Raw genomic sequence first — 8,833 nt, forward strand, 5'->3', positions numbered from 1 at the left:
TCGCCGTTGCTGGCAATGCCAACAGTTAATACGTGTCGCCATTGCTAGCAACGCCGACAGTTAATACGTGTCGTCATTGCTAGCAACGCCGACAGTTAATAAGTGTCGTCGTTGCTAGCAACACCGACAGTTAATAGATGTCGCCATAACATTGAATTTATATATATATAATAATTTTTCGATATATATTTTTTTAAACTTTTAATTATATTTTTAACAAGTGAAATTTGATATAAATTTAAATAAAAAAATTACTCACATAATTAATTATTACTACCATAACTTGTAAAAAAAATTATATTCATCATAATAAAAATTCATATACATACAACATTTATTCATACAATTGAAATGTAAATAATACATCAAATTCCCATGAGACTAAATAAGTCTCAATGAAAATTCATTATAATTCTCAATAACAATTCATTATTCTCGACGTAAATAATACATCAAATCCTCACTGTACATAATTCTTACAAGCAAGAAAAAAAATAATACCAAACAACTTGAAGAAGAATTTCGTGTTGCCTTGGTTTTCTTATATAATTATCTTGGTTCTCTTAAATGTCCAAGTAGAGTTTTAGCCTACAATACAGAATAAACACCATTAAAATTAAACCAAAACTAAAATAAATAAAGAACTTGAGGTTGCAGAAAAAATAAAAAGAATGTTTGTGGTTTTCAATCACAAAAATAATTTATATAAAAGTTGTATTTTCTTATCAAACTAGTTAACCTTATGACTTAAATAGTTAGTCTTAATTCTTTAAACTAAGGAATGCATACCTGTCATGCTTAATTTAAAAGTGCTCAAGCTAGTTAGTTTATGAAATCACATAGACATTAATAAACCAAATTACCAATCATTCATAGCACAATAGCAAATATACAATAAACATCGAGAAATTAATATGCATATATACACACATATAAAGACACGCACTGTGTAAGTAATATGCATAAGATTCTAAGTCCATAGTACTATTCCATATTTCAATCACATGTCCAACAAGTGCCCTACCATATCTCAAATCAAGTTTTCTTCAACTCTTCTTTGTGTTGCTCAAGAAATGAATAAATAAGAAAGCTTTACCAAAGTGATTGCGACTTTGAAGGTTATCCTTCATTTTTCAATTACAATATAATAACACATAACTAATTCTTATATATAATTGATTATGATATTATATATGAAATACCAAACTACATATATGACAAGCTTGAAGGTTGATTTGTTCTTTATATTTTTTTTGCTCTTTTGTTTTTATTTATTGAGGGATAAGATAACAAAATGTATAGCTAGGGAAAATGATAAACGAGGATATCGACTATATATATATAGATTGTATCATCAGGCCACCTAATTTTTTTTTATATGTATATCTTTATTAGCCACTTTCAATTATAATTACAAAATAAAATAAAAAATGAGTTCATTGAAGAGCACACCATCACCTCAGTCCTCGTGACTTGCAGGCTACCTAACTAAGTGCAGAGCCTCTTGACTTGCCACCACCATCTCCTCTTTCAATAAATAAATAATCAAGTTTTTTTTCCTGTTGATTCAGTTTTGGCCATTAATTTGTAATTGAGACTGATCAAACTATGACGAAAACAAAGAATGGGTTTCAAATTTGGGATATCTTCAAATTAATGGGCCAAAAATAGAATGCATGTTATTTTGGGTCTAAAGATAAAATTAACATGTAAATAATAAAGCTTTTATTTATTAATACTTGTAAGAAATCAGATTATTGCATTCACATGAAACCATGAAAATATGTTAAGAGCAAGTATAAGCTAGAACTTACCACACAAGCTAGCGCCACTAAAATAAAAGTGAGAATATTCTTTGAATCTTCGGTATCTATATAACAGTGATCCTCCTGCTTATGCTTGACTATGTGAGTAATACCCACGCTATCAAAGAAATGTTATGAATTTACAGCTTTCATGATCCCAAAAACTGTGCTAACTGTCAAAACTTATAAATGAGCAAACTCACTACAGAAAAAATCTATAATCATAAAGAAGACTAAGTTAAACTTTAATGGGGAAGAAATACTTCAAAATAGTTTACTACATATGGCTTTTGTCAACCTGAAACTCATTGGGATGAGATGACAACTAAATGTACTATCAAGAGAATAACTAATACAACAAATAACAAATCCTACAGTAATACTTTTCATTTATTCAACGGTACAAGATAGCCAAATGATTCCCTAAACTCAAATTATCTTTGGTCATCATATGCCTTTTTCATGAGACACTATTAAATAACCTGGAAACATATCACAATATAATGAGACTCGCTGACCATTGTAGTAATATATCAAAGGCATATACTTCACTTTCAACAACATACATTTTGTTACTTGAATATATTGCAGCTGTGATACAACTGAACAAATATCAACTCATAATAGAAAGGAGAAAAAAACAGAGGTCCTCAAGAAACTGAGAGTATGCAATGGGCTTTATGCCATTAAATTTAGCTATGAAAGAGTGCTTTATGATATCAATAACCATTTCACAAACATATACAAAGAGAGCATTCTGTCATTATTAGTCAAACTCAAACACAATTAAAGCAGTAGCAAAATATACCAAAGATGGTATTTATTATTAGTCTATGCTCACCTCAATTCATTTTCCAATTCTTCAATCCCCTGCTTCAATTCTTGCACTTTCTTCTTTTCTGATTATTAACAAACAAAACATGTATACCAGGTACTTAAATCTCATCCAGAATAAAAACAATAACATATACTTAGTATTTACTAACATAATAAGAAAACAAACGAACAAATAATCATTACTTATAAATGGAACAAAATTACAAAAAAAAAAAAAATCATCAATAAAGTACCATAAGCAGTGAGCAATATGTAAATAGAGTATCATATGCAGTACGCACCTAAATCCAAAGCTTAAGTTTTAAAGAACAAGCTTAGAAGAATATACTAATTAGAGCACAACAATGTTTGATTTGGCTAAGATGCATCATTCCATAACGTACAAGCTAAAAACATAAATCAATTCATGAAGAAAACCCATTTTTAAGTAGTGATGCCCATAACAATATAATTAACAAAGATATGTAGACACATTTAAACAAAAAAATCCTAAAAAAATTGTTTCTTAAAAATTAATTGAACATATATTATTTAGTCTTCATGGATCCAGTAGCTACAACCCATTAGTTAGATATTTGTTAATAATTTGTAATAGTCTTTGAATTTGACATTAATTAGGAACAAAATATTAAACTTAGCCCAAATACCATTCTGTATTCTTTAATCATGGAATTGAAGCACATAAATCTTCCCAGACAAACAAGCAAAGCAATCTAGAGCAATCTGATTCTTCAGATAAGAAAAGCAATAAAAAAGAAGCACCCAAAAACATAACACAAAGTAAGACTCATTGAATATAACCCAATCCAACCAATCTGATTTCTTCCATTCCTTTATTTTAAACAAATTTTTCTTGTTCCACAAAAAGTATATCAAATTCAGACCAGACAAATGAGCAGTAAAGTAATCATGGTGAGTTATATACGTTCAGATACATTAATTCAAACACCTCGTATTCATATTTCATTCTATCAAATCAGATAATTTGCCTTTAATACAGTTGAGTAACCAACAAGACAATATTGATTTACTACCAATCAATAAAAGGTAAGTAAATTACCTTGGTTCTCATTTTCTGAGATAAAACAAGCTCCTTGGGATCGATCTCATACTCGGGGACTTCGCGTGCATTTTTAACGTGCATGTGATGAGCCATCTAACACAGTAAAGTTCAAAATTAAAAATTTGCAACATGATTTTATTTTGTCAAAAGAATGATAATATAAGCCACTGACACTAGAGAAGACGCAAGACATACCGGAGGCTTTGCACCATGTTCCTCTAAAAGTTTGATCACATCTTCAATTTTGTAATGCATAGCATCTACAAGAGGTTGTTGAATATTCAATATAGAGGATATGATAATGGTCCATACTTCATATAACTATATAAGAATACACAATGCTGAAGATTGAACAACCACAACAACACGCAATGACCCATTTTAAACCAATTGTAAAATACTTAATCTTTGTAAAAAAAAAATTCCAAGTTTTTTTTTGTCAAAGTTCGTGCAAGAATTACCATCTTCATGCCTTTAATTACAGACCCAATCAAGTTCTTAAAACTAGTATTTAATCTAATACAACAAAAAATTGATTCATACAGAATGGGAAAAAAAAGTTTTCTTGGTATAAGAAGTTCGATTTAAAGTAAAGAAATTTCTTTAAAAAAAATGATATCAAGGTAAACAAATTCATTATTATACTTCAATTTTACTGCTTTTTTTTTATGGAAAAATGTAAGTCAGTCCAAGTTGAATGAGCACAAATGCTGAAGGATATTACCTAGTCTAGTTGAAGCTTGCCACCTATACTCACCACTTATTATTGAGTGTAGTTATTTTCAATAATATTCTTTGTACACATGAGATATATGTATAGACCAAATTAATATTATGCAATTGATAACAGTGCATGTGAAAACTATCATTGACTAAATAAATAAAAGTAACAGAAGAACCCGACATTTTCATTACAAGAGTACTAGTAATAGTGGAGTACTAAGCATGTGCATTAACGCATTAAGGGTTGTATTGATAAGACTATATATATGTGGGTGTTTAGCAAAATAGTTTTTTCTTTCTATTTTTATAAAAGCTACTAACTGAAGGAATGAAACAAATGTGGCATGGAAGAGGAGTCAAAGTTTTCAGACCATAGACCTATCTATGCTCTTTTCTCTGTACAAATAGACTCCGCAAGACACAACAATAACAGCACCAACAACAACTTATTTTATTAAATTTAATTTATTACTCTTACCAACACAATACCTCAGAGGAGATATACTAGTTGTGGTAGATTTTCTTGAGAAGGCTGGGAAATTTAAGGAAGCAGCAACACTTATTCTTGCTTATGTTCTTTCCAACTCACTCTGGTCAGCTGGTAAAATAAGCAGCAAAACATAAATATAGGCACAAAACAGAACAAAAGACACAAAACAGAGATTAACCATAAAAATAGGCACAAAACAGGACTCAAAATAAACAAACAACATACACTGCTTTTATTTTTAGTTGATGTTTCTAATGAGGCTCTTAAACGTTTTAGACTTAAATTTTAAGATTATCAGGATGCCACTTCTCTTGATCACAGAACTAGGATAGGTCATCATCAGTGCAGTGACCAAACCAAAACTCATAAAGAACAAAACTAAAACAAAAAATGGAACTAGCATCCTTGCTTCGAAGGCCAATATTATTAACAAACCTAACTTGGTCTAGAACCCAAATCAATTCAGTTGTCAAAACACTACACCAATCAATTGGGAGCAGCAAAGTAAGCCTTGAATCCACTACACCAACCATGAGAAAAATCCTAGAGACCTCATGAGCCTAAAAACTAGACCTGCCGCCTAAAAACTAGGACCCTTTTTTAGAATCACAGCCAAGAGCTTAGAAATGAATATATATATATAAATTAAGTTAACAATATTAAAAATAAAAAAAACAAATATATATACCTGCCGCCTACGATGATCGGAGAGGTGGGGACGCCCCCTACGACGGAGCTGCCCGAGAGGATGGAGCTGCCGAGAGGATGATCGGAGGTCTCCGTTGCTCGAGAGGATGATCGGTCTAAGAGAAGAGAGAGGGAGACTTACAGAGGTTTGGGGTTCAGTCATTTGCGGTTTGGGGTTTGAGGTCTGAGAGAAGAGAGAGGGAGACTTACAGAGGTTAGAGGTTCGGGGTTTGGGGCTTGAGGTTTGGGGTCTGAGAGGAGAGAGAGGGGTACGGGGTCTGAGAGGAGAAAGAGGGGTACGGGGTCATTTGGGGTATGGGTCTGAGACAGAGGAAAAATATAAGAGGGAAAACCAAAAAAATTGGGGTTTTTCTTTTTGTTTTCGCGCGAAGGCCTCTCTCTTAAAGTAAAACTCTTTAAATTCAATTTATTCTCTATTTCTAAATTTTAATGTAACTAATACTAATTTTATAAATAATTTTATAAATACGTTAAATAATAATAGTTAAATTAAATTAAAGTATTATTACTCTTAATATCATAATTAATTTAAAATTTGATATAAAAATTATTATAAATACAAAAGTTAATAATATGACAAATTTATAAACAAAAAAAAATCTAGTTTTAAAAGTTTTTAATAAATACACATTTACATAATTTATTTTATTTTTAAAATTTTATTTTTCATTAATTATATTTTTAAATTTTTTATTTGAATTTTGGCGACATTTTATAACTGTCGGTATTGGTCTCGAATTAACTGTCGGCGTTGGGGTCAATAGCGACACATTTTAACTGTCGACATTGGTCTCGAATCAACTGTCGGCGTTGGTGTCAATAGCGACACATTTTAACTGTCGGCATTGCTCTCGAATTAACTGTCGGCGTTGGGGTCAATAGCGACACTCAAAAGCAACAGTGACAGTTATTAGCTGTCGGCGTTGGTCTTTATGCCTACAGTTTTTAACTGTCGGCGTAGAGTCCCGCTAAGCAATTACGACAGTCAACAGAGTTGACTGTCGTGGTTGGGTGTCGGGATAGCCCAGTTTTGTAGTAGTGACCCCGTACATGCTTCATACCTGTATGATCTTTACCTTTAGATATTGAAGTCCTTATGGGTCCTCTTAGGAGACACACTCATAAGGTGCACGACGCGAGGTGCGTCTTGAAGGATGCACGGGGTGTTGGCATGAGGCGCCTGGTGCGTGGTGCATGGCGTGAGGCGGATGCTGGTGGCAGGAGGCCATGCCTTGCGAGGCGATTGCACGGGGCGCTACGTGTGGCGCGAGGCAGGTGCTGGTGGGGTGAGGCCATGCCTCGCGAGGTGCTTAGGTGCGCGAGACGCTGCGTGAGGCACGAGGTAGGTGCTGGTGGTGCAAGGCCATGCCTCACGAGGCACTTAGGTGCGCGAGACGCTGCATGAGGCGCGAGGTGCATGAGGCGCGAGGAAAGTGCTGATGGCGTGAGGCCATCCCTCGCGAGGCACTTAGGTGCGCGAGACGCCACGTGAGGCATGAGGCAGGTGCTGTTGGCGCGAGGCCTTGCCTCGCGAGACGCTGCGTGAGGCGCGAGGCAGTTGCTGTTGGCGCGAGGCCATGCCTCGCATGGCGCTTACACGAGTGCGCCATATTTGGGCACTAGGCGATTCAGTCTTTACAAGGCGGAGGCCTCGTGAGCCGCATGAGAGAAAGACTCCTAAGAGAGGGTCTACAACGTGGTTTTGTGACCTTTGGGCCTGAGCCTGATAACAGGACTAAGCGACCCTTTACCATGTATTTCAGCCAAGGACAAGGGACTTTTTCCTTGGTGAATTTTTGGCATCCACAGAGTTATAACCATGTCACTATATAATAATATACACATCGATCTAAATATTAAGTAGTCATGAAATCCTACTTATGTCAATAATTTTTTGCATTCATAGGTCATAGTTTGTTGTCAATACGGTAAAGGGCTACGAACATGTCTTATAGATACGAAATTCAAACATTTTTAGTGAAAGTTAAAATTGGTTCCTTTAAGTGTTAACTCTGAGATTAAATGGTTTTGAGCTCAAATTTATAATTAGATTATAAAAGTTGATAGTAAAATGCTAATTTAAACTAGCTCTAAATACGAACTGATTATTGGAGGATTGAATTTCATGTAATGATTATATCAATTGAACTACTTGATATTGCTTGGTAATCTGTTCTATAATTGAGATAGCGCAATCCTAAATTTTTAATAGAATAATATTGAGATTAATAAATAAGATTATTATATTAAATTTTATAATTAATAATCTAATTTATTAGAAATGATAAGTCCATAGGTCTATGAGATGCTTCTATAAACATTGCAAGAATAAAAATGACAATAGCAAATAAATGGGTATATTTGTAAAAAAAAGTTAATTTTTTGGCAAATATGTAATTATGAGATAATTAAGGTCATTTGATTAATTAGAGAATTAAATATTTAAAATATATATTTGTTATTTAGTTATATAAATTTTGAATTTATATGAATTAAATGAAAAAAATCATGTTCTCGTCTTGTCTTTTATTCAAAATTGAAATTCTTTAAAAAATAAATTAAATATTCAATTTAGATATTTTGAATATATAAAATAGATTATTTCTATTTTTATTGATAATGATAGAAAAATATATCCACTTAGCCCACACGATAGTCGATGTCACAATAACTGGGTGTAAGCTATGGTGTGGTGGCACAATAGTAATTTTTCCAATCTTGTTTTTATCTTATTATTTTAATATTTTACGTGAATTATCAAATAAATCTATGCTAATTAAAAGTGTTTTTAATTAGTTAAATAATATTAAATTAATAAATGAGAAACCCTAACTAGTATAAGTATATATATTCTCTATTCTAAAATAAGTTTTAATTAAGTAATCTTATTCATAGCCTCTCATTAATTTCTTTCTCACTCAAAGAGAAAAGAAAATAATTTCAACTCTTCCATTGATCAGACTCTCTTAATCTCATGTATTGAGAATATCAAGGTAGCACATATATTCATATTATTATATTTATGTGCTCACATACATCCCATAGTGTTGAAGATTGGTTCGAAAAGTTTTGGTTTTAGTCTTGTGTGCGGAGATAAGAATATCCTAATATTCATATGAAAAGCTAGCAAGGAATTTTGATAGCTCTTAAGAGGTATAAAAGATTCTCTTTTATGTTTCTATATTAATGTATGTAAATCATAACATT

At 32.4% G+C, this 8,833-nt stretch overlaps 1 long non-coding RNA gene across 4 annotated transcripts; it reads right to left on the bottom strand.

Annotated features, from left to right (window-relative positions):
• Nucleotides 1-322: 322 nt before the first annotated feature.
• Nucleotides 323-6,005, bottom strand: LOC133819183 (uncharacterized). 4 transcript variants are annotated; one of them, XR_009886281.1, is made up of 8 exons: nucleotides 5,607-6,001; nucleotides 4,907-5,026; nucleotides 3,901-3,965; nucleotides 3,703-3,798; nucleotides 2,647-2,704; nucleotides 1,815-1,923; nucleotides 1,459-1,559; nucleotides 323-588 (listed from the first exon to the last, which is right to left on the bottom strand). It is a non-coding gene; the product is annotated as an uncharacterized LOC133819183 (long non-coding RNA). The 4 variants fall into 4 exon arrangements; XR_009886282.1 differs by having other exon boundaries at nucleotides 1,815-2,704; nucleotides 4,918-5,026; nucleotides 5,607-6,005; XR_009886280.1 differs by having other exon boundaries at nucleotides 1,815-2,704; nucleotides 5,607-6,004.
• Between the last annotated feature and the right edge of the window lie 2,828 nt (nucleotides 6,006-8,833).

This window comes from Humulus lupulus, chromosome 2 (genome assembly GCF_963169125.1).
Source record: "Humulus lupulus chromosome 2, drHumLupu1.1, whole genome shotgun sequence".
In the NCBI taxonomy this organism is placed as follows: Eukaryota; Viridiplantae; Streptophyta; class Magnoliopsida; order Rosales; family Cannabaceae; genus Humulus; species Humulus lupulus.